Raw genomic sequence first — 20,180 nt, 5'->3', positions numbered from 1 at the left:
CAACCTCATCTGGTCACAGACTTGCCCTTCTGTTTGGGCAGAGTTGCCATTTAACTGTTTGGCCCTGGGGCCTGCAGTAGGAATATTCCAGAAATATTCCATTTCAGCTTTTAGGATGCAAAGGTTGAATGCACTTGGAAAGGCCCGAAGTGGAAATGAAGCATTAACCTCCTTAACAAGTGATCTGTTGACATCCGTTTAAGGCAGCAGAGCAAGATGGGGTCAAGTGGTAGCTAGAATCAAAAATGCCCTAGAAACTAGGGGACATTTGGCCACATAGGAGAGCAGGACAAGGCCCTGAAATCATAAGGCTGGAGTTCAGACTCCAGCTTTCGTGCACATGGGCTCTCTGACCACAAGACAAGACCCTGAATCTGTCTCCATTTACTTAACTGTAAAATGAGTAGCCTACTACTTATTTGGGGCAGTTGCAGTAAGAACTGGAGGTAAATATAGAAAACATCAAGAATTCTTACATGATGGGGCACCTGGGTGACTCAGTGGGTTAAAGCCTCTGCCTTCGGCTCAGGTCATGATCTCAAGGTTCTGGGATCAAGCCCCGCATCGGATTCTCTCTGCTCAACAGGGAGACTGCTTCCGCTCCTCTCTCTGCCTGCCTCTCTACTTGTGATCTCTCTCTGTCAAATAAATAAAATCTTTAAAAAAAAAAAAAAAAGAATTCATACATGATGTAGCAATAAATAGTAGTTATTAAGAGCAAAACTTTTTCAGGGAATGACAAGGTAGGTTGGCATTGTGAGAGCAGGAGATGGATGCCCAGTAGATAGAAACTAGAAGCAAGCTTGGAAAGACAGGATGTACCTAGCTTGTGGGAAGACCTTGGAGGGCATGCTAAGGAGTTGAGAACTTACCTTGTAGGGGCTGAAGAAGTTTCAAGGGGTTTTCATTAAAGAAATGCCAGTTGGGGGAGCCTGGGTGGCTCAGACAGTTAAGCGTCCAACTCTTGGTTTCGGCTCAGGTCATGATCTCAAGGTTGTGAGATGGAGCCCCATGTTGGGCCCCATGCTCAGTGGAGAGTCTGCTTGAAGATTCTCTCCCTCAGCCTCTCTCCTCACTCATGTGTATACATGTACACGCACACACTCTCTCTCAAATCTTAAGAAAGAAGGAAGGAAGGAAAGGAGGGAGGGAGGAAGGAAGGAAAGAAAGAAAGACAGACCAGCTCTAGAACATACTGAAGTCTAGTGTTTACAACTGGGCACTGGGAGTCCAGCTCCCTACTCTACACATCTAAGTTGAGCGACCTTGGGCAAATGAATTAAGCCTTTTAAACCTCAGTTTTATCATCTACAAATTGGTAATGAGAAAAATATTGACCTTTTAAGGTTCTTGTATGTAATAATAATTATTTATTTAATGCTCACTGTGTGTCTGCAAATGTTCCAAGTGCTTGACTTGTATTAGCTTAGAGAAAAAAAATGAACTAAAAAGCTTCAGTGGGAACTGGCACAGATTCAACAGTCAGTCACTGCTGTGGGGGTGATGCAACGACGGATACCATTTTTATCACTTGGTCAAATCTGTGTTTTATGATGGCGTAGAGAATGGGTTGGCGTGGTTGGGACTGGAGACCAGGAGAGCAGGTAGGACAATAGTAGTTTCACACACATGTTTAAAAATTCATTGAGTAGTACCTAAGATCTGTGCACTTTATCTTCTATATATGATACCTCAATTAAAATATATGTATGAGAGGTAGCCTCTTCTCACAGTTGACCTAAGCGACTCAACAATTGCCTGGAGTTCCAAATAGCTGAGTGCTCGTCACTAAAAATAAAATAATAAATAAATTTTAAGAAATAAAAGTGACTGAGGGAATGAGGTAAAATCCTTTTTCAGTTACCCATGCTCCTGGAGAACAGAAAGCCCAAGGAAAAGCAAAACCTCTACAACCCATTCAAAACTATGACCTGCTTGATAGTTTTCCCTCGGATCGGGCTCTCTGCTCAGCGGGGAGCCTGCTTCTCTCTCTCTGCCTGCCTCTCCATCTCCTTGTGATTTCTCTCTGTCAAATAAATAAATAAAGTCTTTTAAAGCTACCAGCTGTAGCAAATGACTATCAAGAGAGTCTTTCTTCTGGCCCAGTGGCATAGAGATGCTGGAAGGGAGAAAGGCAGACTGCTGGTGTGGAGAAGGAGGTTAGATGCTGGACCGGATCACGGAAGGTCTGCCCTCATCCCTCTGATAAATTGGCTCTTTACAGACCTTCCTTTCTTGGGACCCATTTCCATTTAGATTTTGCCGCAACTCTGAACATGTCACATGTGGGCCTGCTATTCAAAAACGCTTTTCTCTTTGAGCCTGATCTTATCTCTAAATATTGTCCTGTTGTAAAATCAGTTTTCATTTTTTTGTTTAAAGCCAAGTCTAAGGCAGGTTAGTCAGTTCATTGACTCTTGCTTGGATTGACACCAAACTACATGATAAAAATGTTCAAACTGGGTAACAGATTTGCCCTGCACAGTCCCCTGGGTGGTATGAAATTATTGTGACCTCTGAATGGGGAGTGGATTAAAAAATAGGATATCAATACTGTTTCTCCTTCTATAGACTACAAAAACACCCATGTAAAACTATAAGAGTTTGGGGACCAGCCTGGTGATCAAGATCAAATATTGTGCCTCGGGGGAGGGAGCCCTGGGGTCAGGTCATTTCTGAGAGGGCAGGAAGAAGCAGAGCTGCAGAAGGGCACTGAAAACATTTAAGTGAGATTCGTCAAAAACGCAATATGCATCCTGATTGCTTACCTACTAACTCCCAGTTAGGTATTTAAGGAGATAAGATTAAATGTCTAGAATTCAGTGATAATTATGTAAACAAAAACCTGACCTTAAATTGCGTGGTATTAGATAGGGCTATTGACACTCCACATATCTTATAAATCATTCTAATTGAATGGGGGGCAGTGTTACCTTCCCAAACCTAAAAACACCTGTAAGTCAGGGAACATTCTGATTAGACAAACAGGTCTCCTTAGATACAAGCTTTAAGTCTAATGCAGTCAGGACAGTTTCAAGAACTTTTGTGAAAGTGAACATATTATTGAGACAAGTGAAAACACAGGCCATACAAAACCAAAAAAGGAAGGTCTTCTACATTTTTATACTGTTCATGTATACGCATATGCAAATTTCCTTTATATGTTTCTAAAGCCATGCTTTATAGAGCTGTCACTGATTTTTTTTAACCAACTTAAACATTTACTATAAAATGTTAACTCACATGTGTTATTTAAACATCCAGAAACGAAATTTTTATCTATATATAAATATTGAAAGTATGAAAAGGCTAGTTACTTACCAATTGAGGCCTCGGGGACAAGCAGAGCAGCCTCCAACACGTCCAAAATGGCTAGAGAGAGGAAAGCAGACTGACTTGAGGCTTTTTTTTTTTCTTTTTTTTTTTTCCAATTTATTTATTTTCAGAAAAACAGTATTCATTATTTTTTCACCACACCCAGTGCTCCATGCAAGCCGTGCCCTCTATAATACCCACCACCTGGTACCCCAACCTCCCACCCCTCCGCCATTTCAAACCCCTCAGATTGTTTTTCAGAGTCCATAGTCTCTCATGGTTCACCACCCCTTCCAATTTACCCAAAAGCACATACCCTCCCCAATGTCCATAACCCTACCCCCCTTCTCCCAACACCCCTCCCCCCAGCAACCCACAGTTTATTTCGTGAGATTAAGAGTCACTTATGGTTTGTCTCCCTCCCTATCCCATCTTGTTTCATGGATTCTTCTCCTACCCACTTAAGCACCCATGTTGCATCACTACTTCCTCATATCAGGAAGATCATATGATAGTTGTCTTTCTCCGCTTGACTTATTTCGCTAAGCATGATACGCTCTAGTTCCATCCATGTTGTTGCAAATGGCAAGATTTCGTTTCTTTTGATGGCTGCATAGTATTCCATTGTGTACATATACCACATCTTCTTGATCCATTCATCTGTTGATGGACATGTAGGTTCTTTCCAGAGTTTGGCTATTGTGGACATTGCTGCTATAAACATTCGGGTGCACATGCCCCTTTGGATCACTATGTTTGTATCTTTAGGGTAAATACCCAGTAGTGCAATTGCTGGGTCATAGGGCAGTTCTATTTTCAACATTTTGAGGAACCTCCATGCTGTTTTCCAGAGTGATTGCACCAGCTTGCATTCCCACCAACAGTGTAGGAGGGTTCCCCTTTCTCCGCATCCTCGCCAGCATCTGTCATTTCCTGACTTGTTGATTTTAAACAGACACATAGATCAATGGAACAGAATAGAGAGCCCAGAAATAGACCCTCAACTCTATGGTCAACTAATCTTTGACAAAGCAGGAATGACTTGAGGCTTTTATTGTGGTTGGGGGGTGGGCCTCGGAGAGGATTCCCATAGGAAGCAGGAGATTGGGTGGTTTGAATCTCCTGCAGGTGCTAAATCGAGAACACTTGGGCTGCCCATCAGCTTGCCCAGGTGTGGGCGTGCAAGAAGACGCAGGTGTGGACCTTAAAGCTGTTTGCAAACATCAAAATAACATTTAACTCTGTATTACAGACATCATCTACACAGTCACCAATTTGTTTTTCCAATGTTACCACCTAAATTTCTCTTCCCTCTCTACTATTACTACCCCTCTTTTACTTCTAAGAAGTTATCACCTTTGAATGTCTGTGATAGATTTCTTTCCTTTTTTATTGAGGTATAATTGGCATATGGCATTATATCCATTTCAGGTATTCAACATGATTCGCTGTTGTTGTGTGAAAAAATGGTCACCACAGCATAAATCACCATACATTATCAATAAAATTTCTTTTCTCGTGATGAGAAAAAAAATGTGATGATAAAAAAATGTGATGATAAAAACATTTTTTTTCTTGTGATGAGAATTTTTAAGATCTACTCTCTTATAAGGCAACTTTCAAATATGCAATATAGTATAAATTATGGTCATGATGCTGTACATTATACCCCCATAACTTAATTATTTTGTAACGGGATGTGTGTATCATTTGACTCTTCTTCATCCATTTCATTCATCACCACCGCCTCCCCACTGCCGCCACACGCAGCAACTACCACCAGCCTGTTCTCTCTCTCTGTCAGCTTGAGTTGGGTTTGCCATGTTGTCACAAATGGCAAGATTTCGTTCTTGTTAATAGCTGAGTAATATTCCTCTGTGTATGTGTCAGTTTCTGTATCCATTCACCCATCGATGAACACTTAGATTGTTTCTGTATCTTAGCTATTGTAAATAGTGCTGCAGTGATCATGGGAGTGCAGATATCTTTTCTTGTTAGTATTTTCACTTTCTTCAGATAAATACCCAGAAGTGGAATTGCTGGATCACATGGTGGTTCTATTTTTAATTTTTTGAGGACCCTCCATAGCATATTCCATAGTGGGAGTGTTAGGGACGATTTAATGTTAAAACCTGTTTAACTATTAGGGCCTGCTTAGCTAGAGCGACTCCATATTGCCTAGGTAGCCATATTGTTGTTTACACCCACGGACTTCATTCCGGGAATAAACGCCCCAGTAGTTCCTGGTGTTGGTTCCGGGTATCGATTCCGGGAGTAAATGCCTTAACAATAGAAGCCACGTACCTTGTCTGCGGTTATGCCCTATAAGACCAGCCTGTGAAATCGGGAGGGGGTCGCTCTCCTTGGAGGCGGCCCTGGTGGGTCAGTTGACTTCTAATGCTTGGCATAGAATAAAGCTTTCTGCATAACTTTCACTTTGTCTCAGTCTCGTTCCCCCGGCGGGTCAGTCTGACTTCTAATGCTTGGCATAGAATAAAGCTTTGCATAACTTTCACTTTGTCTCAATTTCGTTCCTTTGATAATGGACCCCAACAGGAGCACCAAATTACCTTCCCCCCACCAGTGCACAAGGGTTCCCCTTTTCGCCAACACTTGTTATTTTTTGTCTTTTCAGTAACAGCCATTCTAAAAAATGGAAGGTGGTAGCTCACTGGGGTTTTGATTTATATTTCCACAGTGACTGGTGATGTTGAGCTCCTTTCATGTACTTGTTGACCATCTAGACGTTGGAAAAACGTCTATTTAGATCCTCTGCTCATTTTTCTTTTTTTAACAAGCTTTAATTCACTTTGTTTTTCTTGTATAAAACTATGTGGTGGTGAGATGCCTGGGTGGTTCAGTTGGTTGAGCGTCTGACTCTGATTTCGGCTCAGGTTGTAATCTCAGGGTCCTGGGATTGAGCCATTCATTGGGCTCCACCGGAAGTCTGCTTGAGATTCTCTTCCTCTGCCCTTCCCCCTGGGCATGTGCATGTGCTCTTCTCTCTCTCTCTCTCTGAAATTAATCAATCAGTCTTTAAAAAAAAAAAACAGCTATGTGATGCCTACAGCTGAGGCCTGGGTCTTCTGCATAGAGACTCAGGTGTAGGTCTCTACAAGATGATCAGTGAATTCCTGATAGGAAGACTTGGTGAACACAGTCTCTTTCCAGAGGTCAGTGGCGAGAGCCCTATAGGTTTTGGAAATGGCAGCAAATGTAGCCTTGGCAGAGTTGCCCAGGGTGGCAGTGCAGCCCCTGGCCAAGGTGTATCTCTGCCCATTCTTCAATCAGATTTTTTTTTTCTGTTGAGTTGTAGGAGTTCTTTATATACTTTGTATATTAAATATCTGATTTACAGATATTTCCTCCCATTCACTAGTTGTCCTTTTATTTTGCTGATGGCTTCCTTTTTTGTGTAGAAGCTTTTTAGTTTGATATAGTCCCACTTATTTATTTTGGCTTTTGTGGCCATTGCTTTTAGTATCAAATCCAAAAAAAAATCCTCACAAGACTGATGTCAGGGAGCTTTCACCTGTGTTTTCTTCTAGGCATTTTATGGGTTCAGGTCTTATATTCAAATCTTTAATCCATTTTGAGTTAACTTTTTGGCACTGTATAAGATAGTGGTCCAGTTTGATTCTTTTACATGTGCCTGCCCAGTTTTCCCAGAACTGTGCATTGAAGAAACTATCCTCTTCCCGTTGTATATTCTTGGCTTCTTTGTTATAAATTAATTGACCATATACCTGTGGGGTTATTTCCAAGCTGTCTATTCTGTACCATTGATCTGTGTGTCTGTTTCATGCTAATACCATATGGATTCGATTACTGTAGCTTTGTAATAAATACAGTTAGAAATCAGGGACCATGATACCTCCAGCTTTGTTCTTCTTTCTCAAGATTTGCCTTGGCTCTCATACAGAGCTTAGGATTGTTTTTTTCTATTTCTGTGAACAATACTATTGAGATTTTGGTAGGAATATAACTACCAAGATTTCTTTGGGTAGTATGGACATTTTGTCAATACTAATTCTTCCAATCTGTGAGCACAGAGTATCTCCATTTATTTGTGTCTTCAGTTTCTTTCATCAGTTTTCTTATAGTCTTTCATCAGTTTTTCTTATAGTTTACGGTGTGTGGTCTTTCATCTCCTTAAATTTATTCCTAGATATTTTATTCTTTTTTTTTAAAGATTTTATTTATTTGAGAGTGAGAGAGAGCAAGCATGTTGGGGGGAGGGTCAGCAAGGAGAAGCAGACTCCCCACTGAGCAGGGAGCCTGATGCAGGACTTGATCTGAGTCTCTTGAGGATCATGACATAAGCCGAAGGCAGTGGCCCAGCCAGCTGAGCTACCCAGATGCCCCTGCTTTATTCTCTTTGATGCAGTTGTAAATGGGATTGTTTTCTTAATTTCCCTTTCTGATATTTCATTACAGATTTCTGTTTTTAAAGTCTTCCCTTCTCTCCCCCAACATACTACTCTGTAGAGGTAGCTTTCATTAACTATAGCTGGTCTGTCTTCTAGACATTTCTACACATTACAAATGTTAATTTTGAATTCAATTTAATTTTTTATTTTTTTGCAAAAGGGATCAAGCAATACTACCTTCCTGCATCTTGCCTTTCTCACTTAATGGTATCCTGTGGACTTCTAGGCACATGTGCACATTGTGTAGATAAAGATTAACTGGCTACATAGTATAGAGTTATCTTAATTTTTTTTTAAGATTTATTTTATTTATTTTAGAGAAATAGAGAGAAAGCCCAAGCAGGGAAGAGGCAGAGGGAGAGAAATCTCAAGCAGACTCCCCACTGAGCACAGGACCCACTGCAGGACCTTACAACCTCAAGATCAGGACCAGAGCCAAAATCAAGAGCCCGATGCTCAATCAACTGAGCCACCCAGAGTCATCTTAATCTTGAACCAGTGCATTCTTTCTCTTCTAGAACCAGTACTGCAGTAAACACCCTCATATATTTCCCTGAACACTTGTGTAGCTACATCTGTAATGTAAATTAGTGAATGCGACACTGCCAGGTCAAAGGGTAGATGTGCTTGGTAGTTTGAGAAGTATTATCACTTGCTTTCTGAAAAGGTGGAACCAATTCTTAGTTCCATTCAGTATCTTGAGAGTACCTGTTTCCCTACACCTGCATTAGTTGTCTACATCAACAGTTTTTTAATCCTAGCCAATCTGATAAAAAGTAACTTCACAGTATTATTTTAATTGGTATGCTTTTTCCACTGTAAGGTTGAGCATCTTTTTTATGTTATTTGCCATTTGTATTTTTTGTAACTTGCCTATTTATTTCAATAACCTGTATTTAAATTATATTATGAGTGTTTTTATTATTTTAAAAGAACTCTTTCTATATTAAGAAAATGGGCACTTTTTTGTAATGACGGGAACTGCCCTTCCCAGTTGGTTACTGTCGTGCCACTTTGTAAGTGATGTTTTGTATTTTACTAATTTTTTAAAAAAAGATTTAGTTATTTATTTATTTGACAGAGAGAGAGATCACAAGTAGACGGAGAGGCAGGCAGAGAGAGAGAGAAGCAGGCTCCCTGCTGAGCAGAGAGCCCGATGCGGGGCTCGATCCCAGGACCCTGAGATCATGACCTGAGCCGAAGGCAGCGGCTTAACCTGCTGAGCCACCCAGGCGCCCTGTATTTTACTAATTTTTAAATTTTATCTATTCACATTTATCTCTCCTCTAGGGCTTCTAAGATTATAAAATATTTGCCCCATGTAAATATTTTTTATCACATTTTTCTCTAATATTTTTGTAGTTTTAAAATACTTTTAGAGCTTTCTTTTTACATTTAAATCTCCAGTGTATCTGCAGCTATTTTTTTATGGAACGAGTTAGAGATTCAGTTTTATTTTTTTCCATGATATCTAATCAGTTACCCCAGGATCATTTATTAAGTAACTTATCTTTCCCCACTTTTATTGTATAGTAAGTTCCCATGTGTATTCGAAGCCGTATCCTGGGTATACAGATGTCCAGCATATGGATGCCACAAACACAGCAGATAATATTCTTCAAAAACAGGATGTATGAAATCATAATCAGTACTGTGCGGTGAGTGGTGGTTTACTGCTTGTTGACTCCTTGAGGCAAAGAAGAGAAATTACCAGCCGTCTTGAGACAATGGCACGCCAGCCAATAAAGAGCACCTCCTTCGGTTTATATGCAGGGTTGTTTTTCCTCATGCCGGTAATCCAGCCGCTTACTAGATCACAGCCTTCTAGCCAAAAACTCATTTTGGTTTCTCAGTTAATCTTAGGCATTGCTGGTCTCATAAAAGCTGTTAAGTAATAATAATGGTGAGCACTTACGTTGTGCTTTTAGTCTATAAGTGCTATCTAAACTTTAACTAATTAAATGCATTGATGAAAGGAAGGGATTTGCAGACATCTTCAGGAAAACTGATATCTGGTTGCACACCTGTGAGGGGATGATTCCTAAAAAGCATTAACTCCCTCTTTGAATGGCACTCAGCAAGCAGAGGAATAAAAAGCTGGTGACATTATTTCACTTCTTTTGAAAATGTCCTTGGCTATCTTCTAATTAGTCTGGTTAAACTCACCTTTTATCTATCTCCCCAGATATTCCTTTTCTACATTCCTGGGGGTATTCAGCAAGCTCCTTTTGATGTTCTCCCTGATGGTTAATCACAAAATCATAGAATCTTCAAACTGAGAGGGATCCTTATTGATCCTGCAGTTTCGAATGACGTAGTGCCGGCCCTTGATTCCGTGGATGAGGAGGCCGAGCACAGAGAAGTGAAGTGACTGACAAAACTCACCAGCCCCAAGGCTGGGACTGAAGCCTGGACGCCCCACTCCCCTCGCGGCCCTCCGTCAGCGCTGTCCTTGGTTCTTTCTGTGAGCATTTCAATTTGCCTTTACTATTTAAAATTTTTTTTTTCTTTTCTGTTTCCATCCTTTCCCTACTTCTCCTTCCCTTCTTTACTTTCTGCCTTTTCTGACTCTCCTATCCTTCCATGATCAGGTAATGTTGCTTTTATTTCTCCTGGTGTCTCCGTATCCCTTCAAATGTGGAGTCTCTTGTTGTTTTCTGGTAAGATGTTTTATAGTGGTCTCTCTGAAAAGCCATCCTTCTCTTATTTCTCCCACAGTTCATGCATAGAGGGAATTGTTTTGTTTTGCTTTGCTTTGCTTTTTCCAGCTGTAGCTGCTTCTCCTTTTACGAAGCTGCTTCTCTAGTTTTGTAAGGAGGCTAGGCGTGAAGTTGATGTTAAGTCCATTTTTGTCACAGAACTTGGTGGCTGCTTTAACTGGTGATTTTCCCAGTAGTTTAACCATGAATAATGTAATATTTAAAATCATATTCCGTATTCAGAAGACAACACAAGATGTGACCAAATACCGTTATACAAGGAGCAAATATGTTGGACCAAAAAATCTTCCTGTAAACCAGCGCAGATCCAGTTCGGTTCAAATTTGTGGGTAGATGTGGATGCAGATGTAGACGGCGCATCTTGCCTCCAGGCCGGGACTGAAATCATTTAGAAATCCTCTGTTTCTCCATGGTGGGTCAGTAGGCACCCAGGGACCTCAGAATTCCCAGGCTGAACCAAACCGAGATGCTTCAGTCTGACCTCGGATGCCCTTAGAAAGGCCCCTTCCTAGAGTGATGGAAGATCCTTGAGGAAGGGGGATCTGAATCTGTCACCAAACAGCCGGGTGATCTCATGCAGCTCACATCACCACAGGGCTGCAGTTTTTTCAGATATTAAGTAAGGAAGATGAGTTTAAAAGACCATTTAGGGCTTTTCCTTATTACTATTCAGTGAGTCAGTAATATCTTAACTAGAGCCAAAATGAACATTAGAGACCTGCATATAATTTATTTCAGACATAACAACTAAGTAACTCAATAGGGAAGCAAAATTCTGCTGACCGTACCATGAGAATTTTCTGGGACTATCTCAATTTAAAATTCTTTAATCTATTTTCTTCATAAATACAGTACCTCAGTCAGACCATGTGACCTGTCTTGGGGCTCACGGCGCGTGGACCACATAATTGTACTCACCCTTTGCAGATGCTTCCACTGAAGTTCTCTAGTGGCCCCAGAGGCACGTTACCTGCTGCAGAAAATCTCTGTCCCAGCCCGTATATTTTTATGAATAAGAAATTCGTGTTCTTGGGTTCATCTTTGCCATTCACCTATTAAATTAAATAAAATTATTTTTCTTTTATTCCCTGAGACTGTTTCCAGCGGGAGGCGGAATGCGATTTGATGGAAATGATGACCACTCACAAATCTCCCCAATTACATCAACCAGATTAAATTGTCACCTAGTTTACAAAGTCTAAGTAGAAATTGTCCTGTTTGGGAGAGGCTCAGATGAGAGCTAATTGGTAACCTCCCAATCCACCTGCAGTGAAGTGCTTGATTAGCCAAAGTTTCTGTCCTGTGAGAGGGATGGGGAACAGCTGATCAGAGTTTTGTTTATGCCCAACCACCAGCCCTGAGCCATTATAGGGACCTCAGGGGTGCCTGGGTGGCTCAGTCAGTTAAGCGTCCCAGTCTTGGTGTCAGCTCAGGTCATGATCAGGGTTATGAGATCCAGTCCCTCGTCGGGCTCTGCATTCAGCAGCAGCAGAGAGTCTGTCCTCTCCCTATGCCCCTACCCCCACTCATGCTGTCCCTGTCTCTCTTTAGAAAGAAAACAAAAAGGAGCTCAAAGGCTAGTTATGGGAAAATGGGGTTTTAACAAACTTTTTGAAATAGGAAAATATTACCCTAGTTATTTTCTTTTTCTCCCCCTTTTATTTTTTTATTTTTATTTTATTTTTTTTTAAGATTTTATTTATTTATTTGAGAGAGAGACAGTGAGAGAGAGCATGAGCAAGGAGAAAGTCAGAGGGAGAAGCAGACTCCCCGGGAGCCCGATGCGGGACTCGATCCCGGGACTCCGGGATCATGACCCGAGCCGAAGGCAGTCGTCCAACCAACTGAGCCACCCAGGGGTCCCTCTCCCCCTTTTAAAGTAAGTTCTACGCCCAATGTGGGTGAACTCACAACCCCGACATCCAGAGTCCCATACTTCGACTGAGCCAGCCAAGTGCCCCTGGTTATTTTCTATTTTTAAGAAAAATAATATAGTGGTATTTTTTTTATTTTCTATGTCTAAGGACTTACAATTAAGAATGGTAAAATTTGGGATTGAATGAAGATGAGTGTTAGGGTTTTCAAACCTGAGCAGAATCTATGGACTGTTTTTTCCTAACTCTCCACAAACTCACCTGACCGAGATCACAGACTTCATGGTACCCACGTGTTAAAGTTGAGAAATGGCACTCGAAGGGAAAATAGTGACCACAACCTTTCACGGTCCTCTGGCCGAGCATATGCAAACTAAATTATATTTGAAATCATTTTACAGTGTGTAACAGTTTTGGTTCTTTCATTTCATCAAGCTTGCTTGTTACTAGTGAGTGGCAGGGGCTTTGCTTACCATGAATGGGGTCTTCTGGTTAGACTTGTACGGAGGGGCCATCTGTCGTGTGCATCGGCCCTCTTTATCACAGTGTTCCCGACAGTTGCCCAGAATCTAGATGTTACACGAGGGCCGAGGAATGCTTGTATTGAAATGGAAGGGAACCTGACAAGTCAGGGGAAAGGGGTGAGCCAATGCATAAAGAAATTCAATGAGAAAGAGTTTCTTCTTTTTTCTTGGCCAAGTTACTAGTGGTCTGTCCCTCTCCCCGCGTAGATTTTGAATGGTGTGGTGGTGCCAAGGGAGTGAAGGTAACGGATATAAAAGAATCATTTGTGCCCTTTTGCCAATCCCACAGATCTCTATTGGCCACAGACCTTGAACATGACACTGCAATTTCCTGGTGCCACACATGAGTAATAAGCAGCTGTTTCTGAAACTGTGGTTTGGAGAAGGCAGCACTAGGTTATTTTTTAACTTAATTGTAATTTTTGATTGGTCTGCAAGAAAGTAAATCAAATAAAGTCTGTTGTCTTAGTCTGCAAGAAAGCCATAGGCCTCAAATTCCAACGCTGACCGTCTTGACCAGAATAGAAAGGGGGGAAAATGTGTGTATCCCTGAGCTGGAAGTTCAACCAGGCCGCTTCCGTGGGCTGCAGTCCCACAGGAAGGGTCAGCATAGTTGGTGTATTGGTCAGCCAGCTGGAGGATGAAAAGTGACACTGGATGGCTCCTTGAGTTTTAGAAGTACCTGAAATGCCGCATGCAAAAAATTTGTAGAAAGATTGCAAAAGTAAACAATAGCAAAATTAGGCAGAAGATAGCATCTTTTTTTTTTTTAAAGATTTTATTTATTTATTTGGCAGACAGATCACAAGTAGGCAGAGAGAGAGAGAGAAGAAGAGAAGCAGGCCTCCTGCTGAGCAGAGCCCAATGTGGGGCTCGATCCCAGGACCCTGGGATCATGACCTGAGCCAAAAGCAGAGGCTTTAACCCACTGAGCCACCCAGGCGCCCCAATAGCATCTTGATGTTGTTGCCTTTTGTCCTTACCCTTGCATGTGATGAGAGGACGCATAATTTTAAATCACAGATGAAAGTGTGTATTCTTCGACTACCTGACCAGTAAAATACCTCTGAAATAATCACATATGCACACCCTCCCACTAAGTCAGTCAGACTTAGTACCTTCCTTAGTACAAGAAATTAAGCGTAATGGAAAACAGAAGCAAACTCATTTTGCCTCTTTGGGGCATCTGCCTTTTCTCAAGCAGAGGGGCAGTTTGGTATGAAGAAGGCGAAGGAGAAGTGCAGGGGCTTGGGAGATGTGGGAAGAGCTACAGATGTTTTCTGCTAATTACTTAGTCATGATTTTGTTCACGTAGACTGGCCACTTGGGCAAAGTCAGTCGAAGGGTAAATAAACCTCATGTCAGTCTAGTTCACCTTCACTCCTGACATCCTGAAATGACCACTTGGTTAACTAAAACCACTCTCTTTGTTATGCTAAACATGGAATGGCCTTGTGACTTTTGACAGATTATTCCAAAGTTATATTAACCTGTGCTAATTACAAGTAAGAAAAGATTAAGAAGGACAGTTTCCTAGTGTTGCTAAGGTGTTCTCTTATGTGAGTGATTCAGCTCAAGCTTGAGATGTGTTAAATGTCTCTCCCCAGCATTCTTATTCATAGCAGTATTAAAGGGAATGGAACTGACCTCTTTACCTTAATTTCTACTGATCCCATCCAAACAGAAAGATAGTCTGATGCCTTAAAAATGACATACAGGGTGCCTGGGTGGCTCAGTCAGTTAAGTGTTGATTTTAGCTCAGGTCATGATCTCGGAGTTGTGAGGTCAGACTCTGAGCTGGGCACGGAAGTTGCTTGAGATTCTCTCTCCCCCTCTCCCTTGACCTTTCCTCCCCCACTCCCTATTTGCACTCTTTCTTTCTAGTAAATAAATAAAGCCTTTAAAAATGACATATTTTTTAAAAAGGCCTTTTTTCCTCCCCTCTGCTGTAAATCTCAAGTGTTAGAAAGAAGGAATGAATCTAAATCATGCAAGTTTCTGTTTAGATTAAGATAAACTAATCGTAAGCAATTATTTATTAATCACTTGTTCTAAGTTAGACATTGTGTCCAGCGCTTTCGTTTTATTAGATCTGATCCATCCTCAACCCTGCAAGGTAGATATTATCCTAATTTTTCTGTTGCGGAACTGAGGCTTGAAAAGGTTAAGTAACTTGCCAACGTCTCGTGGCTGGAAGGCGGATGAACTAGAATTTGTACTCAGATCAGCTTTGCCTTTTCCACTCTGCTGCTTCCCAGTACCCAGAGACAACTAAGTTCTGAGGCAGTATGGAAAACTCTGTAATGTCAGCCTCTCTGGGAGAGATGAATCAAACTACCACACACCAGAAAATACAGCCAAGCTGTCAAGAAGCAAAAACGACGATAGTCAGATTTGGTTTTGTTTTGTTTTTTTTAAACAAGCTTTGGCCGGTTTTATTAAGGAAGCAGTTCTGTGGTTTACTTTGTCCTGATCAGTCCTGACTTGCTCTCAGTGATATCAGAATCCCCTGGATCAACTCTGATCTAAATACACAGTTCGTAGAACTTTTACCCTGCCAGGCCCTGTTGACGATGACGGCGGCTGTTTCTCAAGGCAGTAACACTGCCTAGGCAGGAGCTCCAGTTGGGGGTTGGCATAGAAGAGTTCTCATGTCTGACTTCTCTCAGGCTTTGCCCTTTTGGGCCAACTTGCTGGATTGTTGGACATTGGACTTTGCCCAACCCATAGTCATTTTCCAGGTCCACTGGCGACCTGGCAGCTCTTTTCTATGTTGTTCTCAGTTGGAGCCTGAAGGTAGTGGCTCCTCTGGCTTTGGTCTTCTTTGAGGCCACCATCTGCATGATGTTTATGGAATATGTCCCTAACCTCAAGCCCCCACCTGGATGGCTAGGAACCGGGAGTGAAAGCTACAAGACTCTCGGAGGCAGGAGGAGGTGGTGGAGTCAGGACACTTGATTTCTTTGTAAGCAATTATCCAGAACAAAGTTAAACCTGATTTTTATTTTTTAAAGGATGTGGTCACTTCTTTAAAGATTTTACTTATTTATTTATTTATTTGAGAGAGAGAGAGCGTGCACGAGAGTGGGGTAAAGGGCAGAGGGAGAAGCAGAGTCCCTGCTGAAGGGAGCCCGATACGGGGCTTGATCCAGGAACTCCAGGATCCTGACCTAAGCTGAAGGCAGAAGTTTAACTGGATGAGCTACCCAGGTGCCCCTGTAATGTCTAGTTTTTAAAAAGAACTCGAGGAGATTTCACACCTAGCACTTAACTTCTCTTAGTGATGAAACCTTTAGACCAGAAGCCAGAAGAGTGTTTCTATTTCCAATGCTATTAGCAGTTGTATTCAAAGACAGGCGCTAAACCTCCTAAATTTATCTGTACCTCTGGAAAATTGTAAGTATGAAGTTTTCTTTCTATAATATTAAAGAATTGTACATAAATTCTAAAATAAATGCACAGACTATTACCTCACTTTTCTGGAGGAAAAACTTTCAGCATCTTCAGCTCTTTGGCACATGGCCATGACCCTAAGCTAACAAATAGGAAGAACAATTAATCAACTATAAGCAGCAAAAAAAAAAAAAAAAAACAAGTTCCTGAACAGCTGAGCAGCCACCAGCTCCACGCACTCCTTACGCTCCTCCCTAAGTCACACAGCAGAATGACTGAAAATATTTGTCACACAAAGACAGCCCTAACGCGCAACTGTGCTGCCCGGGAGAAAACCAGGAAGGCATCCCTGGTCAGTCAGCAAGAACTCGTGTCTGTGGCAGAGAGAGGATATTGAAAATAAGCGTGAGACTCCGTCTTTGCCTTCAAGCAATTTACATTCTTAGACTGCTCCATATAAAATCACCATTTTATCGGTCGTATTTTTTTTATGTTCAGTCTAGTTGGATAAGCAAAACAATCACATGTTAAACAATACTAAAGAGTACAAAACAGCATCAAGTTCTGTGTTAAATTATATGATATAAAAGTAAATCATATGAAGCACAAGAGATCTGTAACAGCTGAAGTAGCCAACGATGACTTTCCTGATCAAGCTGACTAGATCTGAGCCATGAAGCCTTGCTGAAATTTAAATAAGTGTTAAGTGAAACCTGAGATAGAGGAAATGACATGACTGAAGGCACAGGAGAAAGAGGAAGCATATTCTATACAGGGAAAAATTTTCTCGCAGTGGAAGATACATAGTAAGAAATGGAAAATAAGCTTGGATAAGTAGTGTAGAATCAGCTTACGGAGACACTTGCACACCAAGCAAAAATGGAAGCTCAGGTCTTGTCCAGTCCCCTCGTACACTGAGCACCGAGGACATAGTCACTCAATAGCATTTTACGAAATGAATGAGTGAAGCGTTCTTACTAGTAACAAAATGAGAATTCACCAAGATTCGAAAGAAGAGATGATACTTGATAAAAATGATATCCAAAACTGATTGGTGTATATGCAGGATGGGCCAAAGGGAAAAGATTGGCATCCAAAAATAAAACTAGAAGATGATTTCGTTAATCTAGAGAGGAGTGATAATAGCTGGGGCAAGAGAGGAAGAAAAGACTTGCACCAGAGATATTCAAAAGAGAACCAGCGTGAACCTTGAAAACATTATGCTGAGTGAAAGAAGCCAGTCACAAAAAACCCATATATTGTATGAGTCTATTTATATGAAATGTCCAGAAGAGGTAAATCTATAGAGACCAAAAAAAAAAAAAAAAGGATTACTGGTTCCCTAGGGCTTGGGGGAAGGGGGACAGGTTACAGGGGAAGAGGGAGTAACTGCTAATAGGTACAGGGTTTTTTGCAAGTGTTGATGAAATGTTCTAAAATTGACTGTGATGATGGTACACAACTCTGTGAGTATACTAAAAACCATTTAATTGTAGACTTTACATAGGTGCATTACATGGCACATGAATTATATCTCAAAGATGTTATTAAAAAGGAGAGGGAATTAATAAATATGGTGAATGACAATATATATGTGTTTGATGGTGTAAAAATGAACCATTCACTGTAGACTACGTAATTTCCAGTTTGAGTCTCATGGGAATAGTAAGAATATCCGCTAACACTATTATTATGTAAAATTATTTTAGGATCAGTGGATGATGAAATAAGCCATGGAACATAAGTAAGGGATATAATATTAGAAAGGAAGGGACCAAGTTATTACATTCAGAAAACCCAAAAGATTCACCTAAAAATTATTTGCAATCATGAAAATTCGGTAATATATATAAGATATACACAAATGTCAATATATTGTAAATATCAACAATAGCTAATAAGAAAAAATATTAGATAAAAGTTTAACCTTGAAATAACCTAAATAATAGTGTGAGTGGCTTATATAAGGGAAAAAAACAAAATTTTATTAAGCAATAACAAATGAAGATTTAATAAAATGGAGATATAGGTGATATAGGTGAGGTTCTTTGATAGGGAGAATAAATATTATAAAGATACCAGTCCCCAAATTAATTTTTTTAAAGATTTTTTCTATTTATTTGAGAGAGACCAGAGCTTGATCCCAGAACCCCAGACAGATGCTTAAGCAACTGAGCCACCCAGATTAATTTTTTAAAGCTTATCAAAGTCTCCAGGTGGGAATAAATTTACATTTCTGTCAGTATAAATTTGGTGAAATATTTCAAAAGCCTTCACATTGTTCATGGCCTTTATCTCAAAGAAGTTCTCTAATGGAGAAAAAAAAAAAAATTATGGGATGCCCAGGTGGCTCAGTCGGTTAAGCATCTAACTTCAGCTCAGGTCATGATCTCAGAGTCCTGGGATCGAGCCCCACATTGGGCTTCACACTCAGTGGGGAGTCTGTTTCTCCCCTCACTCAACCCTCCCGTCTCTCTGTCTCTCAAATAAATAAAATCTTTAAAAAAGAAAAAGCCTTTGTGCATCAGATGACCAGTCTTCTCCTTTAGATCCTAGATGATAACTTTCATGTCTTCCCCCACGTCTTCCCTTTACACCCTCAGTTCCTCCAAACAACTGTTACCCACCTGGTTTCCGGACTGTTCTATATCCTGATGTTTTCCTCTAAATGGACTGTATTTTGTTAGTGCATCTCAGCATGTGTCATTAACATCGGTTGTTTAGGAAAGAGTAACATAAGTAAAACCCAACCCAGCTGCACTATTGTTACCGCAATTTAGAAATAACCCTATGACACATTGGAAAGTGTTTACCGGTGGTTGGTATAAGATTTGGTAGTGGTTATTTCTTAGAAAGTGTGTATCATGTGGTGGTATTAGGAATCCATGTTACTGGAATTTATTGAATGTAATTGTTCTTAAGAAAAGAGAAATAAAAGCAGGTCAACCCATGGCTTCCTGAAGGAAGTGCAGAGGAGATGAGGTGGAAGAATGGTGGTAAATGCACTTGCTTGACTCAGAAAACAGCCAGCATATTCTCCACCCCCTTTATTAAGAAAAAAAAAATCCAATCTTATAAAGCAGTGAACCGTATTTTTCTGCATCTTAATACAAAAATGTTTGGAAAAAAAATAGCTTTTAAAATGCAAAAAAGCTATATATATATATATATATATATATATATATATATATATATACAGAGTGAAAGACTTGGTTTTCCAACTGTTCCCTTCCTTAGAGTTAACTGCTGTTACATTCATTTTTTAAAACATCATAAGATTATTCCATGATGTTTAAAAACCACTTTGAGTTTTTTTGTCTCCAGTATTATGTATAGCTTCATTTTTTGCAAAATACATTATTACATTCCTTATAGTCTTTTTATCTGCTACTGCTAGTTATTCACCTTGACATCATAATTTCTCTTTAAGTGTGATTTACTACATTTCTCTCAGATGTTATTTTTATGTAAAATTGTCATTTTAATTCTGTATTTATTTGAAAGTATCCAGCTATATTACCAGTTATGTCCAGCTATTTCCCAATTAATCTTCATTGTTTTATATCAAAATCGGTATGTGTATGCATGAATGAGAGAGAAGGCAGATTTTTTTCTTGTTAGTATTGAACTGCTGAAGACTTGGAGGCCTATTCAGTATTAGTTAAGTGAGGAAGGATCTGACTAGGCATTGGTTCCATCATGGTAATGGTGGAAGGCAGGCAGATGCAAAACAGCAGGACCTAGAAGCGACAACGGCAGACTTTAGAGCCTGTGCCTCAGTAGGAGCAGGCAGCCCCTGGTCACAGCCAGGATCCTCAGCATATAGGAATTCAGGCCTACTTTTATTAAATCTGATGATTTTTCAGAAGAAGCCAAAATTCTGAATTTTTCTGTAAAATCTTCCAATTATCGAATTGGCTCATT

General features: G+C 40.4%; 1 protein-coding gene across 2 annotated transcripts in view; it reads left to right on the top strand.

Annotated features, from left to right (window-relative positions):
* The window catches only part of PLEKHM3 (pleckstrin homology domain containing M3), a 183,872-nt gene that overhangs the window by 132,397 nt on the left and 31,295 nt on the right, over positions 1 to 20,180 (top strand). The gene's annotated exons all lie outside the window — the stretch shown is intronic.

This window comes from Neovison vison, chromosome 3 (assembly GCF_020171115.1).
Source record: "Neovison vison isolate M4711 chromosome 3, ASM_NN_V1, whole genome shotgun sequence".
Classification (NCBI taxonomy): domain Eukaryota; kingdom Metazoa; phylum Chordata; class Mammalia; order Carnivora; family Mustelidae; genus Neogale; species Neogale vison.
The sequence above is the reverse complement of the archived record's forward strand: the minus strand, read 5'-3'. Positions and strand labels throughout refer to the sequence as shown.